This window comes from Macrobrachium rosenbergii, chromosome 2 (genome assembly GCF_040412425.1).
Source record: "Macrobrachium rosenbergii isolate ZJJX-2024 chromosome 2, ASM4041242v1, whole genome shotgun sequence".
In the NCBI taxonomy this organism is placed as follows: domain Eukaryota; kingdom Metazoa; phylum Arthropoda; class Malacostraca; order Decapoda; family Palaemonidae; genus Macrobrachium; species Macrobrachium rosenbergii.
In genome coordinates, this window is record NC_089742.1 from 71870144 (window position 1) to 71887060 (window position 16917).

Consider the following 16917-nt stretch of genomic DNA (forward strand, 5'->3'; position numbering starts at 1 on the left):
CTCTGGTCACAACAGTGAAAGACACCAGGATGTTGTGTCCTATGTACTCATAAATCTCATCTGGCAATTCTGACATCCCCTTATTCCTTTGGCCGAGTTCCTGAGGGGCTCAACACTCCTATATCACCTGCTGGGCTGCGACTACAAGACCCAAGGTGAAAGTGTCTAAGGACTTGTGTGCCAGGTCCTTGAAGAAGGAGGTGGTGAAGGTAGACTGTCTCTTCCAGCACCTTGCCCCCTTATGTCGTGTAACCCCCTCCTGCCAGGGAGGGTTGTTATATCCATCAGTCTTGTATGCCCTGACAATCACCTCCCTCAGCCAGGAAATCATATTCTTCGAGATCACTCATCTCCCGCCTTGTGCTGATGAATAGCCTCTTACAGGCGGGTCTGTGGGCAGCTGTATGCTTGAGGTAGGTTCTCAGGGCTCTCATTGGACTCGGGAGCATCTAGTCCTTGTCATCCCCTACAAAATCTTCGAGCATGGGGATAGAAAACTTCAAAAATTCAGTCTGGGGCCGAATGGTTCTGGGCCTTTGCCAAGAATTCTGTGACAAATGTCAAGGGTAATTAGGATCACCCATGTGTGTGGGATACGATGTATGAGGTGTGCAGTTCACCCACCCTCTTGGTTGAGGCAAGGGCCAAAAGGAACACCATCTTGAGGGTCAGCTCTCAGTCTGATGTCTTCTTGAGGAGCTCATAAGAATGCCTCAGGCTGGTGAGGACTTTGGTCACATCCCATTTGGGGGAGTTTCAACTTTCATCGGGGACACTTCTTTTCCAAGTGCCTGATATTAGACAACAGTTCCCAGGAAGAGGATGGGTTTATGCCCTAAGGCAAGATCAGCTGTATGAGGGTGGCTCTACAACCCTCAACTGCAGCTATTAAAAAGGCTTTCTCCCACTTAAGAAAGATGAAGAAGTCTGCTACTTCCTCCACAGTGGTCTTGAGAGGCTTAAGACGCTTTCCACGACACCAACAATGGAAGACCATCCATCTTCCCTGATAGGCTCTGACGGACAATGGTCTGAGGAGATTGGAGATGGCACCTGCAGTCTCTTTAGAAAATCCCTATTAAGAATACAGGCAGTCCCTGGTTATCGGCAGCCTCGGTTACCGGTGATCCGGTTTTACAGTGCTTGTCTAGCGATGATGATAACCAGATTTTCGTTGTTGATAACCGGTTATCAGCGCTGATTGCCTCTTATTGACGGCGGTGATCACCAGTTATCGGCAGCCTCGGTTACCGGTGATCCGGTTTTACAGTGCTTGTCTAGCGACGACGATAACCAGATTTTCGTTGTTGATAACCGGTTATAGGCGCTGATAACCGGTTATCAGCGCTGATTGCCTCTTATTGACGGCAGTGATCACCAGTTATCGGCGCCGCTAACCAGGTATCAGTGCTATTATTGCCGATTTTCGGTTGTCGTCGAGCAGTTGGGAACGGAACCCCGCCGATAACCAAGGACTGCCTGTACAATTAATCAGTTCCCTATCATTAATTTATGATGACCATCATGCATACACTAGCAATAAGCATTTCCAATTAGTATTCAATTTCTTCATATTCTTTGTTTATACATGCCAATCTGCTTCAGTTTTGGATGTCAAGTGCATCCCAATGATTTGCAACTGTGTAATACCAGTTTCTTTATATGGCAGTTATCAATTTTGAACAAGCTTCTAGTTCAGCACTGCACTACACTGCAGGTAATTTTCATAAATCAATCACGAACTTGAAGCACTCAGTTTTGCATGTCCAGTACATTTGGGCACAATGATTTGCAAATGTGTAATACCAATTTCTTTATATGGCAGTTATCAATTTAGTACAAGCTTCTAATTCAGCACTGCACCACACTGCAGGTAATTTTCATCAATGAATCACTGAAACTTGGAGCATTCCACTGAGCAAATTTGTCCATTAACAGTAAAACTTTATAAAAAATACAGCAGATGCCAGACTGCACACAATGTTAACTAACAAAAGGTTTATGCTAATACACTGCAGTCTCTCGTAAACACACAAGAGTATTGTGGTTCTATGAGGTAGGGCTTTGGCTTTATCTCAGTGACATAGACATGATCCTGAACACCAACTTTTACCAGGTACTTACACTTGTTCACTTTCTACTGTATGAACAGGCAGTCCCCGGTTATCGGGGGGGTTCCATTCCGATGGTGTGACGATAAGTGAAAACCGCCGATAACCAAAAACTGGTGATTTTCAGTTCAGATAACAGGGTATCAGCACCTCTATTAGGTATGTATCGGTACCAATACCCACTTATTGGCACTGATAACTGGAAATTGGCACCAAAAATAGCCGATTTTCGTCACTAGACAAGCGCCATAAAACAGGATCGCCGATAACTGAGCCTGCCGATAACCGGGGACTGCCTATAGTAAAAGCGCTTCCTTAACAATGTAGCCAAACATTTATGTTAGGGTGATCCCTCTCACCACATCAGACCTGCAGTGAGAAAAAACTCCATTAAATCCTAACATAAGTGAGAACAAGGACATTCAGTTAAAAATTTGCAATAAAATTTTTTCAAATTACCAATAAGTTGATGCACACCTCGGCCAATATACGGTCACCAAACTCCATTATAGTCATATGCACAGAGAACAAGGGAGAGGGGGTCATATACACACGGGAACCACACAGCACCCCAGGAAAAAACAAAGTGTGCCTATCAACTGCCCCTGAAAAATCATTAATTAACGTAGAAGACACATAAGACTCGCCCTTCAGAAAAATACACTGGCCAATACCCTAAAAAGGCCCACTAAAAGGAAAGGAGGGACCACCAATACACATGGACGCCACACTATCACTCGCTATGAGCAATAGCGATCGCCATGTGATTTGTGCTCCTCACCACAGGTACATACTCCTTTCTCCTTGAGGAAATAGGGCAGAAAGGAAATACAGGGGACACAAAACTCCACACTGTGCTATGGAGGAAAGAAACACTTGGGGGCAGCAATCCTGATGCAGAAAATCATGTTTAGGGCATGCTAACCCTACAGACATTAAGGAAAAACACAGCAGAAATGGGAGATAACTCTGTGAACATGCTAAAGTGGACATGGCTGCAAGCACAATGGGAGAGTAAGGCCAGCTCAGGTCAGGCAACACTAGGCTACTCATGAAAACGTAGGTTCTTATTCACAATGGAACAAACGTCATTACAAACCAATTACAGCAATGCCTCATTTATCTGGAGTGATACATCCAAGGCCTTGCCAGAGATTGGAATTTTCCAGATATCACGGAAAAATACTCTATGGATGTAAAACAAATTTGTAACCTTTTTCCCTATTCTGTCAACACGCAGTACTGTGCATGCTTATAAACAACACAGAATACACTGAAAAGTACTGTACACAAAATAAAAACCAAACTGTGCAATATACTGTACATAAAGTTTATAAAAAATGTGATCAGTGCCGAAAATGCTTATGTGGGTCTGACTTGAAATATCTAATTTACTGTAAATCACTGGCTGAAATCTTTGGTAAATACATAATGCACTATTCGCACAATCATATTACTGTACAATTATCTACCAGAATCCCAGGTTGCCTGAGATATATTTCTGATCAGATTTATAATATCAATATTTACCTCTTGTATACGCTGTGGACTTCGGTATTTCAGTGTGTATATGTATCAAACCTGAAAACTTTATTGTGTGGCTGATGGGTAATACTTTCTGCCATTTCTAACTTGATTTCCTAGTTTTGCTGACATCTTTACAAAATACAACAGCTTTTCAAATACACAGAACTGAAAACCTAATGAAAAAGCCCACATGTCAACTTTAGATACAAGGGTTGTCCATGTAAACATTATTTTTAACCCCATTAAGAATCATGAAACTTAGGCCAAGCATTGGGTTATATTTTCTCCCAACCATTGCATAAAACAGTAAAAAGAGGGAATTGGATTGGTTAGACAGCAAGAGAGGTCCAGAAAATAAATAAGATGCAGGACAAGAATCTAAAGGCAAAACTTGGTGAAATCCCCTTAGTTGCATTAAAAGGTTGGTCTGTAATAAGGAAACAGGAATGGATGTAAAGTAAAAGGGACTGAAGGACACTGCACGCACACTAAAAAAACCTGTGAAGTGCCCTGACACTGCAACCATATATGGGGCAAAATCCAATATGTAATAATTGCCAAACTGACCAGTGTTACACTGAACCAGTTTGAGAACTCCATTTTCCAGTTTGTACCTGTTCCCAGTCTATATGTATCCAAGTAAGCATTATCTAGTATACTTACTTGGAAAGTGTAATCAGTTTCAGTATGAAGCATTTCATGAATATTGGGCAATTGTCTACTAATATTATGTTTGTATATTTCAAGAGCTAAGGAACTCCAAATAGTTTCAAATGTCTTTCAAACACTGATGTACATAGCTGTACAGCTATGTACATCAAGCCTCTACAGATATGATCTAAATGGACCAGTAACACTGAAGCTGATCTTTTCATATAATCTGGTTGTCTCTTCAATGGCTGGGTCTCAAATTGCTATTAGCATATCCCTTATTGCTCCCAATGTTCCTGAAGTTTTACCAATTTTCCAATTCCACAGGATACTCCTACCCTCTTCTGATGATAGTCTCTATCTGAGGATCTGTTATGTCAACATAATTATTCTCTTCATTTAACCCTTAAACGCCAACTGGACGAATCGTAAGTCGACTAAAATTGTCTGTCGGGTGATGAGTGGACGTACCGTATGTCAACTATAAAAAATTTCAACCTTCAGTCAACTTTGACTCGACCGAAATGGTCGAAAAACGCAATTGTAAGCTAAAACTCTTACATTCTAGTAATATTCAATCACTTACCTTCATTTTGCAACAAATTGGAGGTCTCTAGCACAATATTTCGACTTATGGTGAATTTTTGAAAAAAACTTTTTCCTTACGTTCGCGTGGTAACTCAGCCGGAAATTTCAGAAATTCTTTAGTCACTTTGTCGTAATTTTTGCACCGTTTTATATTAGCTGTTACATAAAGTTTTATATATGAAAATGTTCACAATTTCATGTAAAATACAACAAAAAATAACCCATGGTTGTAGCTTTTATCAGTTTGGAAATATTTTCATATAAATCAAGATAAGTGCCAAAATTTCAACCTTCGGTCAACTTTGACTTGACCGAAATGGTCGAAAAATTCAATTGTAAGCTAAAACTCTTATATTCTAGTAATATTCAATCATTTACCTTCATTTTGCAACAAATTGGAAGTCTCTAGCACAATATTTCGATTTATGCTGAATTTTTGAAAAAAACTTTTTCCTTACATCCGCGCACGGTAACTCGGCCGAACACCTCTGAAATTCTTTCGTCACATTGTCGCAATGTTTGCACCGTTTTATATTAGTCGTTACATAAATTTTATATATGAAAATGTGCACAATTTCATATAGAATACAACAAAAAATAACTCATGGTTGTAGCTTTTATCAGTTTTGAAATATTTTCATATAAATCACGATAAGTGCCAAAATTTCAACCTTCGGTCAACTTTGACTCGACCGAAATGGTCGAAAAACCGCAGTTGTAAGCTAAAACGCTTACATTCTAGTAATATTCAATCATTTACCTTCATTTTGCAACAAATTGGAAGTCTCTAGCACAATATTTCGATTTAACGTGAATTTTTGAAAAAAAAAAAAAAAAAAAAATTTTTCCTTACGCCGGCGCGTGGTAACTCGGCCAAACATCTCAGAAATTCTTTCATCACTTTGTTGTAATGTTTGCACCATTTTATATTAGTCGTTATATAAGGTTTTATATATGAAAATGTGCACAATTTCATGTAGAATACAACAAAAAATAACCCATGGTTGTAGAGTTTATCAGTTTTGAAATATTTTCATACAAATCACGATAAATGCCAAAATTTCAACCTTCGGTCAACTTTGACTCGACCAAAATGGTCGAAAAACCGCAGTTGTAAGCTAAAACTCTTACATTCTAGTAATATTCAATCATTTACCTTCATTTTGCAATAAACTGGAAGTCTCTAGCACAATATTTCGATTTATGGTGAATTTTTGAAAAAAACTTTTTCCTTACGTCCGCGCGGTAACTCAGCCGAACACCTCAGAAATTCTTTAGTCACTTTGTCATAATGTTTGCACCGTTTTATATTAGTCGTTACATAAAGTTTTATATATGAAAATGTCCACAATTTCATGTAGAATACAACAAAAAATAACTCATGGTTGTAGCTTTTATCAGTTTTGAAATATTTTCATATAAATCACGATAAATAGAAAAAATTCGCCCTTTGGTCAACTGTAACTCGACCGAAATGGTCGAAAACTGCAATTGTAAGCTAAAACACTTACAGTCTAGTAATATTTAATCAATTACCTTTATTTTGCAACAAACGGGAAGTCTCTAGCACAATATTTCGATTTATGGTGTTTTTGAAAAAACTTTTTTACGTCCGAAATGTTATTTAATTCATGCATAATTTTGTGATAATATTTTCTCTGTGTTGCTTTGATCGTTTTACAATTTGTTATATACCAAAGTCATCGCAATTTAGTGTAAAATACAAAGAAAATAAAAATAGCAAATTATCTTTAACCGTTTTGCTCACAGCGCGATTTGTATACAATTATATATGAAATTTTTTTTCACGCTGTCATATATTTCAATATTTATATATGATGATATTTTTTTTCATTTCTGATGGTTGCATACTAAACTTCAGGCAATGACAAAAAAAGGAGCCAAAAATGAACCCTTAATCTTAAAAACTAAGTGTGCTGTGATTTTTTGAAAAAAACTTTTTTTCCGCTTCAGCGCTAACTCCCGAACGCCGCCGGCATACGGCAGACACTTTTGTAGATAGAGGCTCGGCGTTTAAGGGTTAATGAACTTTCAAATTATAACTTCCAACATACATTTCTCCATTTTTATCTCTTATATGTTTTGGTTCTTTTACATTTTTTCAACATTAACTTGTACAGTTACTATTTCAAACAGTCTCTTTCTTCTCTTGGCAATATGGAGATTCTGTTTTCATTCCTCCAAACTCTCCCTCTCTGTTCATTCAACTGTCTCTTGCTTCCATTCTCTTCTCCATATAAGACATCCACCTCTTTAAACCACCAATATTACTATATCTCTTTCTCACACACAAAATACTTCTCCTATCTGCTGTATGTTTTATTTTGCAATTTCTACATTTCAATTTTTCATTTATACTACTGACACTTCACTACATGATTTTTTCATTTCCCTGCTTTTGACTGTTGATTTCTGTCTTTCCTCACTATCAGCTCAGCATTAAAAAAAAGCTATAATGTTGGACATGCTGGTTTGGTATTATACACAACCCTTTCTGATGTCATATATTTCTCATCATAGTAGAATCTCATTCTTCATTACAGTATATGTTATTAACTTCCCTCTTGGCTTCTTAAACGTTTTGTTCAACTTCTGTAGAGAATTTCATTAATGGTTCTCCCTTATTTTCTCTCCAAAAAAGCTAACCATTCATGTCACTGTATCTGAAAACTGTTCCCAAGATTCATGCTTTTTTCTTCTTTATCTGCTTCAAATCATATTATGAAAACATGCAATACCTTGTTTCCTAAGACTGTTTTATGTTTGTTAGCCTATAATTGTGTTCCCAATTGTACAACATCTACCATGTCATCTAGAACCATTATAACAACTCCATTTTATCATGAGTCACCTCTATTCAATCAAAATTGTCAACCTTTGCCACTACCTGTTACTTTTGTTCCTACTCCTTATACCTAAACTCCTTGTCAGCATCTCTGATTTCCCAATTCTTTCCTATCATTGTTGCAACATTCACTGTTGTCATTTTTATTAAGATTTCTTTCTATTATTTTTATTTATTTCGTGGATTTGTCACACCCTGCCTATTAAAGGCTTGGATACTTCAAGACATTACATTTGGAGAGTTCACTGGTCCTGATGCAGAAATTTTTTTTATTTTTATATTTTGCATATACATATAACCTTACCAATAAATTTGGCCCTCCTTATTTGTCCGGCTTAGAGACAACTGAAGATTCATTTACCTATTTTGAGTTTTCTAAGCAAAAGTATTCAGAGTAAAAATAATAGAAAAACTAGCAAAAGTAATGCAAGCTATACTACTTCACAATTCGATAGGGAAATATAAAAGTAACATCTCAACTTTATGGAATTTCTGTACTTATCAGCTACATTATTATCATTATTTTTTGCTATGCTACCATTGGAGATGTGAAGCATTTTTAAATATATCTCTTAAATTGAATATTAATTTTTAAGTAAAAGGTTAGTTTAGGTTAGGAACAATGTGAATTTGTGGGAAGTGTGGTTAGGAACAATGTGTTAACTGGTGGTAAGTGTAAGATATCTAAAGACATCTAAATGCAGATAATAAAGGGATTTTGACAAAGGAAAAATCTATTTCTGAGGGAAGACCTGTGTCACCCAGTGAAATGGTTCCAATAACACACATTTCTAGGTATAACTATTGCTAAATATACCAGAGAAAAAAGCTATCCATAATGCCGGGGTTACTAGCCCCGGATCGAGCACCATAATGGTGTCGGTATGCACTAGGGGTGAGTGGAAGCCACTATCACAGGTCTTCATCCTATATATCTCTCTATTCTCAAAGTCCCAAATTTGGGTGTGCCGTACTAAGGATTGCCTCCCGCTCACCCACTAGGTCTCCCACGTGACCACCATTTTCATCCCAATATTAGCACCCACCAAGCTTGCTATACCACCCGGGTGGGAAAGGAAGTGCAGGGATGGGTCACTGGGTGACACAGGTCTTCCCCCAGAAATAAATTTTTCCTTTGTCAAAATCCCTTTTCTGGACTCAACCTGTGTCACCCAGTGAAATAGTAACAGAGAATCAGCCATACAAGAGCTTGGTGGTACGCCCCAAAGATTACCTTAATGGAGCTAAATAAAACTAAGAGAAAAATTACTGTGTTTTAATACTCCCAAATTATAAGATCACAACATAATCAAAACTATAAGGCACACAGTTTAAAATTAAAATTATAAAATAACCAATACCAAGACACTTACGGCTAACAAGTTATGAATGAAAACAGGAAATCCGCGAAAGGCTAGAAGCAGGGCAAGCAAGCGAGGCAGGTAGGCTAGAGAATATACCAATAGGTAAACGAGGATTACAAACCAAAAGGACAAAGAAGATACATAAACTAGTCTTGAGCTGGACCAGGAGGCACAATACTTCCTGCAGCTACTGTGGAATATTTAAGAGCCTCTAGAGACTTAAGATAGTGGCATTTAAATACTGTTGGTGATTTCCAGCCCGTATACTTTTTAAGGTCATCAAAATTCATATTATGGAAATAGTTAGCTGAGGTGGCCACCGCTCGAATATCATGTACCCGAGGTACTGAATCCGGGTTTGCCTGTTTAATAAAATAAAGAATTTGTTGCCTGATGGCCTTTAAGGAAATGTTACCTCCATTTTCCCTAACAAAAAGAGGGCCTGAAGTTCTCTTAGAAGTTCTATTTAAATAAGCTTTTAAAGTATTGACTGGACATAAAGACAGATCCTGTGGAAGGGGAATAATCTTCCAAGGAGACCATCTATTTTGTGGATCCTCATTCTTTGCTAGAAAACTGAGGTCCGGAGACAACAGAACTTCACCTGACGGGAGGAAATCAACATGATTTGGCTCTCTAGAAAGAGCAGACAGTTCAGAAATTCTAGCTCCTGAGGCTAGACTTACTAGGAATAAAGTTTTCCTTAACAGACTCAGGTATGAACATAAATCGTTATCAGTGTCTGATGCCAATTTAAGTACGTCATTTAAGTACCAGGAAACCGTGTGTGGACGGGTTGCTGGTCTAAGACGAGTGCAAGCTTTAGGAATTGACGTAAAATATGAGTCTGTAAGGTTAATATTAAAGCCATGTAAAAATATTTTTCTTAAAGCAGATTTTGTTGTAGTAATAGTACTAGTGGCCAAGCCTTTCTCAAATAATGATCTGAAGAAAGATATCGCTAGGTTCGTGGTCATTTCATGAGCTCTAGATTCCCTCAGAAATAATGCTAACTTTTTAACTGCTGAGTCATACTGTCTGAGAGTAGATTCCCTCTTATCTGATTCTATGAACAGTGTATTAAGAGGGTCAATGTTAGCGTCTTTCTGTGCTGCAAATTTCATGAAGTCCATAAAGCTAGGGCATTCAGAATTCTTGAGGAAGCTGACACAGTCCGAGTTTGCACTACTTGTGTCAATCTTGGGTTGGGGATCTGTTTGTGCTAGAGCTTCAACTCTAGCAGTAAAGGAAACCAACCGCTCTTCGGCCAGTTGGGTGCCACAAGTGCTACTTGACCTTTGAATGATCTGAGTTTGTGTAAAACTTTCATCAACAGGTTTATTGGTGGAAACAGATAGATCCTTTGCCATCTGTTCCAGTCGATTGACATCGCATCTGTGGAATGAGCTAGAGGATCTAGATTGGGAGCAACATAACACGGAAGCTTTTGGTTGCTCTCTGTGGCAAACAGGTCTACCTGAAGACCCAGTACCTGAAGACAAATCCACTCGAACGACTTCCTGTCCAAGGACCATTCCAACTCCAGCGGGGTTGTCCTGGACAGTGAATCTCCAATGACATTCCGAACACCTGCCAGGTGGGTAGCTGACAGGTGCCAAAGATGTTTCCTTGCCAGAGAGATTGCAATCATTACTTGATTGATATGGCTCGACTTGGAGCCCCCTCTGTTCAGGCAATGCACCACTACTGCACTATCCAGCACCAGTCTGATGTGAATCTGTCTGGCTGGACGCAGTTTCTTTAATGTTAGAAATACTGCCATTGCCTCTAGAATGTTGATATGGAACTGGCGGAATACTGTCGACCATGTTCCCTGAACTTTCTTGTGTTGGGAGTATCCTCCCCATCCGCTTAGGGAAGCATCCTGTGGATCACTAGTGATGGGGGGGAAATTGAAGAGGCACTGACCTTGCCAAACTCTTGACTGTCGACCATGGTCAAAGCCTCTTCCTCAATATCTGCGGAATCAGAGACAGCTTGTCCCTGTTTCTGCTGTTGGCTCGTTTCCGCCATACCCTGTTTATATCCTTCAGTTTGGCTTTTAGCAGCAAGTCTGTTACTGAAGCGAACTGAAGAGAGCCTAGAACTCTTTCCTGGGTACGACAAGAGGCTCTTTTGTTTTTGAGGAACTGTCTGGTAGCTTTGGCTATTTCTTTCCTTTTGGCTGGCGGAAGTGACAGTTTTTGTGTGTGTTTAGGTCCCACTGGATTCCCAACCACTGAAATTGAGCCACCGAAACTAGACGGGATTTCTTCCTGTTTATTTGGAAACCCAGGTATTCCAAGAAGTTGATTACTGTGAAAGTTGCTTTTTGACATTCCTTGACGTTGGATGCCCAAATTATCCAATCGGCCAGATATGCGGCCAGCATAATCCCTTGGGCCCGTAGCTCTTGGACTACTGTCTCTGCCAGCTTGGTAAAGATTCTGGGCACTATGTTGAGCCCGAATGGCATGACTCTGAACGAGTATGCTTGTTTTCCTAGTCTGAACCCTAGGTAAGGGGAGAAGTTTCTCGCAACCGGAACGTGATAATATGCGTCTGTAAGATCTATAGAGGTGGTGACGGCCCCACGGGGAAGTAGGGTCCTCACCTGCGAGATTGTAAGCATGCAAAACTTGTCGCATTGAATGTATAAGTTGAGACGAGACAGGTCCAGAATTACTCTTTGTTTGTCTGAGTTTTTCTTCGGGACACTGAACAGACGGCCTTGAAATTTCAAGCGCCTGACTTTCTTTATTGCCTTCTTTTGCAGAAGTTCTTTTGCAAAGTCCAGTAAGTCTTTGGATGGATGTTGATGGAACCTGACTGGTGGAGGAGACCCCTTGCTCCAGCTCCATCCCAGACTTTTGGAGATTATGCTGTGGGCCCATGGGCTGAAGGTCCAATGGTCCCTGAAGAGATATAATCTCCTGCCTACCTGTGGGGTCTCATTGATTGGGAGAGGCCTTACTTCCTCTGTTTCCATGGCCTCCTCTTCCACGTGAGAGAGGTCTGGATGCTGCTCTACCTCCGTAGGCGGTTCTAGCCCTGCTTCCCCTCGCATGCCTATTGTAGCCTCAAAACGGCCCTTGGCTTTCAAACGAGGCGTTGAAAGCTGAGGACGTCGTGCGAAGGCTGGTGGAGCAGAATCTTGCTGAGCCGGCTGCATCAGTCGAACTGCTGCTGAGGTTGTGACTTGGATGTAGAAGGCTGGCGATCTGTGAGACCGGTACCGCCTGAAGCACTGTTTGAGCCTGAGGTTTCTTAAAGCCCTGGAATCTCCTGAACCTTTTCCTTTCTTTAGGTTGAGGTCCGGAGGTCTCAGAGAACTTCCTCTTGAAAGGAAGGCCCCAGCGAGAGCGAAGACTCTGGTTCGCTCTAGTTGCCTCTGCCATAACATTATTGACCTCATCGTCTGGGAAGAGGTTAGGTCCCCAGATAGAGCTCTTCATGAGTCTATTGGGCTCATGCCTGATGGTGGCGTCTCATGAAGATGTGTTTCCGGCAGTTCTGTCTCGCTACCACGAAGTCATAAAGGTCCGATTGGAAGGACGCCAATAACGACCGTGAGGACCTGAAACAGAGGTTCGTCATTATAAGCTAATGCCGTTACCCCTGAGATGGTGACGGAATGCAGGGAGCGACTCAACCTGCACTTAGCCTCAAACTCCGCCTTGAGCAGAGCCTCCGAATTCTGAGGAAGTTGCTCGCTGAACAGGGTGGAGGCACACTCGGGATCGAGTTTCCCCACCGTAAAAGTTGCCGGAGCTCCCAACCAACACTCCGAATCTCCGGGGAAGAGAAGGGAAGTAGAATCTGTCTCCCGGAGTTGAGGCATGGGCTTGCCATCTATCCCAGCCTGGAGGGTCAGCTCTGCAATCTTAGTAGTGCAGGGGGTAGGGATGGCGTCACCTACGGAGAACATCGTAAAACTCCCTTTAAAGGGAGTGAGTTTCGTGTTTTCGCACTCCCATTCGGTGAGAGCGTGCATTAGGGTGGATTGAGCTTGGTCCCTGGGAAAGATGACTGTTTCTTTAGGGACTTTATCAGACCTAATCCAGGCTTCTTCCGTTAACCTGGCAAAGCCTGGATAGGGAGGCACTAGGTCGGCTGGAAAGAACTCCAGTTCTTCCAGACGACGAGTGCCCAAACCCTTAATGGTCAGTGTGCCATTATGCAGGGGAGCATGCAGGGCCAGCCGCCACGGGTTTCCCTTATCAAAGGGGAGCAGTTTGGAGGCATCCGGGACAACATGTGATTGTTGTGCTTCTCCGGATCGGATGAATCCGGAGAGCAAGCTTTCCTGGGTCGCACCTTTTGTGCCAATGACAGCACTGACTCTCCAGAGGTCTGCAAGCTTGTGACAAACTGAGTTGAAAGATCCTGTGGCCTAGCTTCTACCTTGGAGTCGATTCTCTGCATCAGCAGTTCGACAAAGGCCTCAGAGTCAAAGCTAGGCTGTGGGGGCTTAGCCTTTGAATCTCTGGACCTCGACCCCTTAGAAGAGGGAGTAGCCTTACTTGAGGATGCCACCGGTTTGGGAGCCAGTGACGACCTAGAGGGAGCTGGCGGATTAGACCTTTGAGGTCTAGAGGACTTTGGTAAGTCCTTCTTTTTCAGAGATTTCACCTTGGGCATAACAGACTGAGATCTGTCCCCAAGGTTAGCTAACTTTGGAAATCCCTGGAAGGAAGAGGAAGAAGAAGAAGGTGAACTAAATAAGGTTCTATCTAAACTAACCTCACCTGCCTCACTTACCCCCCTACCTTCTACCTGTTGGTCATCTACGCTCATGGGCTCCAGGTGGATGTTGATAGCCGCCACCTCTTCCGCCACCTCTCCGCACAGGTTGTCGTCTTGGGAGGGTTGCATCTCTTGCCTGATCTTCTCGATGAGTGGGGCGGCCAACTCCCTCGGTAGTGCGGCGGAGATCCGGGCACCTGGATAGAGGAGATTACAGATGTCCTCCGAGAGCACGTAGGGGTTGCCAGACGCAACGTTCCTCCCAAATCCGCCGACCCAGGTCTTCAGGGTCGACAGCGAAGAGGCACGGATTGCTGGGTTAGACTGGAAGAGAAGGTTGGGGTTACTGAAATATTCTCCCAATTTTTGTACATATCCATATGAGCCATCAATATCAAAAAGGGGACTAAGGGTTAGCAGTCTCCTATCACTTACTGACTCATCGGACACCAGCTCGTAAAGAGCGTAACAAATTTCACAGCCGTCCGGGTGCCAAACGGTCAGGTCCCCAACATGCACTGCACAGCTGGAGTGCGAGCAGCACACCTCGTGTCCGCACGGTTGCTGGGGAACGGCCGAGCACCCTGGCTCCTAACAACGTACCATCTGTAAGTGGAATGATGGTACATGAGTATCATTAAGGCAAGACCCGCCAGACTTAGTTTACCTTAACATAGATTATGGGTGATGATACATGCGAATCAACAAGGCAAAACCCGCCGGAAAAATCTAAAAACATAGCTTATACTATCGAATGGTTAACTATTACATATATATGTTATAATTAGGTACTCTATGATACTATAATTAGGTACCTATGATACTCGTGATTAGTCACTGAAATCTCATTGTGTCTCATAATATGGGAACGCGTAATAGGGGCGGAGTAGGGGGGTCGCATATAGCCCCTTCTCAAACGCCCAGGGCAGAAATCATACAATGGAAACCGTCAAACAACTGTGACCCACAACCACCGGAGTGGTTAACTGGACAAAAAACAACGAAAGATCAGACTAGCCTGGCGGAGAAGTGAATTCTAACATATCGTAACTGTTATTATGCATCCACAGGACAATGTTCGACGCTCCAGCTACTAACTACTAAAAGCAATTACAAGCGAGCTAACGAAACACCGCCCGTAGGGGAAAGGTAGTTGAGTGGCGGAAACCCGGCAAACAGCGACCGGTCATGTGGGTAGCACCCTCCGGACGCCGACTATAACCTCCTTACGGGGGTGCCGAACGCAAGCGAACGGCTTTCCTCTTACGAGGGTGTCGCTCAGGCAACGTCGCCAAATTCTAATCGTTAAGGTAAAAAAGCGGGGACTAGGCTACATACACGAAAATATGGAGTTAACTGATCCTAGCCTACTCTCCAAAACCCAAAGCTTCTTGGCCTGGTCAGGAAGGCCAGGATTAATGCCACTGGTGTGGGGAGAGAAGGACCTACGTCCTAAATCAGCCACACTCCCCAAAACCGAGATAGCTTGGTCAGGAGGCAAAATATGAGGTGAGGAGCCCTCTCACTAATCTAACCTTACCTTCCAACAACCTAACGGCCTGGCCAGGTGGGCTAAATGTGAATGAGGAACTCGCTCACTAGCCTAAACTCACCTTCCAAAACCTAACGGCCTGGTCAGGTGGGCTAAGTGTTCGGGAGAGCTAGGTAGCCTGAACATCGTGTAAGAGCACTGTCATGCCTAGCCTCGGAAGGTTAGGCTAGTTAACTACCTTATATTAGAATTAAAACTACCTAGTATATGAACAACCAAAATATAAGAGTCAACCATTCGTGATGTGGGTTAGCCTAGGATTAAACATACATAAATACATATATAAATGCATAACTGACTCAGCGGCAGAGAAGGTCCAGGAAACATGGGTTATATTGGTAACGTTAGATACCAAAATGGCCTCCCCTGATGCCGACTCACATGCATAAATTAATCCAGGAATGGACATGTCATCCATCCTTGTACATATCAGCTATCACCATGATAAAATAATTTACACCATCGACAAGGTACCAGCTCGCTGGTGGAGGAAGGAGACCGATAAAAAGACTCAAATTCTATTATCAGAAAAGGGTGAGCCTAGTTCTGTCGTGATACCCGGTTCCTCATCTCCTACCAGCAACATGGTAAATTCTTCAATTAAGCTCCAAACTGAATGGAGTATAGATAAAAACTAGGAGAATTCGTTCTTTTAATAGAAAAGGTGAGATTGAAGATCGAAAACGGGAAAGAGGCACACATACAGCCCACGCTCGGCTGCGAAACAGAACTGTTTATACTGGTAAACAATATTTATGTACATTTCATAATTACGATGCCTCTTGCGTTAAACAAATCAATCAGAAATAGTACTCAACTTAGATGGTGGGAAAATCTCGGTGGAGGACATGATGAGCTGCCAAAAAATGAAACACAATCACAAAACAAAATGTTTACGTGTACTCGTAGCTTGTGCTAAAATTAGAATGGAATGGCGGTCATGTGGGAGACCTAGTGGGTGAGCGGGAGGCAATCCTTAGTACGGCACACCCAAATTTTGGACTTCGAGAGTAGAGAGATCTATAGGATGAAGACCTGTGATAGTGACTTCCACTCACCCCTAGTGCATACCGACACCATTATGGTGCTCGATCCGGGGATAGTAACCCCGGCATTATGGATAGCTTTTTTCTCTGGTATATTTAGCAATAGTTATACCTAGAAATGTGTGCTATTGGAACCATTTCACTGGGTGACACAGGTCGAGCCTAGAAATATAAGGTTTTAATTACTTAGAGACTTTGATACTTAAAAAGCCAAACTCCTACAGCATTTATTAAGCCAAGATGCTACTATAGTCATATTTCACATATAATTCTAACTACTTAGTAGCAGTCCTGCTAGCCAATAAAAATAAGAGAATATAGTCACCACCCTACTTATAAACTTTCATGTTATGAACAGTCAGAGATACAAACTGAGAGGATCACAAGTTAAAATTACGTTTGGAGCACTCCCTTTTGCCACCAGAAAGTTCAAATTTTGCTTTGTGCGCCTATTCTGCTGGTAAGA

General features: G+C 41.8%; 1 protein-coding gene across 1 annotated transcript in view; it reads right to left on the reverse strand.

The window, feature by feature from the left end:
• The window catches only part of LOC136848450 (uncharacterized), a 370363-nt gene that overhangs the window by 14423 nt on the left and 339023 nt on the right, over positions 1-16917 (reverse strand).